The sequence below is a fragment of the Chaetura pelagica genome, unplaced genomic scaffold (assembly GCF_000747805.2).
Source record: "Chaetura pelagica isolate M959 unplaced genomic scaffold, ChaPel_1.0 scaffold123, whole genome shotgun sequence".
Classification (NCBI taxonomy): Eukaryota; Metazoa; Chordata; class Aves; order Apodiformes; family Apodidae; genus Chaetura; species Chaetura pelagica.
The window spans coordinates 3546896-3547990 of NW_009953295.1; positions in this window are offsets into that span (position 1 = coordinate 3546896).

Here is a 1095-nt window from a genome sequence, read left to right on the forward strand (position 1 = left end):
CCCAGGGGGGACCACAACGCACAGTAGGTGGAGATGCCCTGAAGGGAGCTGCAGCCTGTGGGGAGCCCATGCTGGAGCAGGTTTTCTGGTGGGACCTGCAGCCCGTGGAAAGACACATGCTGCAGCAGTTCATCAACAACTGCAGTGTGTGGGAGGAACCCCCGCTGGAGCAGTTAATGAAAGACTGTATCCCATGGAAGGCAGCCCACACTGGGACAGGGGAAGAGTGTGAGGAGGAGGGAGCAGCAGAGAAGAGCTGTTATGTTCCATCTGCAATCCCCATTCCCCACCTTCCTGCACTGCTTGGTCATAGGGAAGGTAGAGCCTAAGAGGGAAGAAGGGAGGCTGGGAAAGGTGTTTTAATCTTTCTTTTTCACCATTCGACCCCCGCTTTCTTTAAATTAGCAATAAAGTAAATTAGTTTCCTCCAAGTTGTGTATGTTTTGCCTAGGATGGCAACTTGGAATTGATCTCCCTGTCTCTCCCATGACTTGTTTCATCTTATTTTGTCCCCCTGTCCTGCTAAGGAGACTGAGAGAGCACCTGGCTGAGGATCTGGCAGCCACCCAAAGTCAACCCACCACACTCATGTAAACCGGCCAATAATAAAGGCTGAGAAACCATACAGAAACCTTTGGGACAGACTGATGCCAGCACACAAAACAGTAAAATGGCCAACAGGCTTCAGACAATCTATTTATACTTCTTGCCTATATCTGAATTTATCCTGACTTAACTTTGTGTTTTTCAGTGCTCCAGCTTTCCAATTTATAAAACGGGGCTCTCTCAGTACTCTGTCTAAAGTATTCTTTGAAAAGGGCTCGAATGAAGCCAGGGAGAGACAAGTGGTCCTGCCCTTCCTTGCAGGAGCTGCTCTGCCACAACAACGTCAAATCCTCATTTCGGGAGCGCGAAAAGGCGAAAAGCCACGCAAAACGCGCAACGCTGCTGGCCAGGGAGCTCGAAACACTGCAAGGAACGAAGCACCTTCCTCCTGCAGACGAAGCAGCACCTGTGCGAGCGCCGGGCCCTCCTGCAATCAGGCTGGGTCCGCTGAACACTCGCGCCCCGTCCCTCCGCACCCCCCCCGGCCCC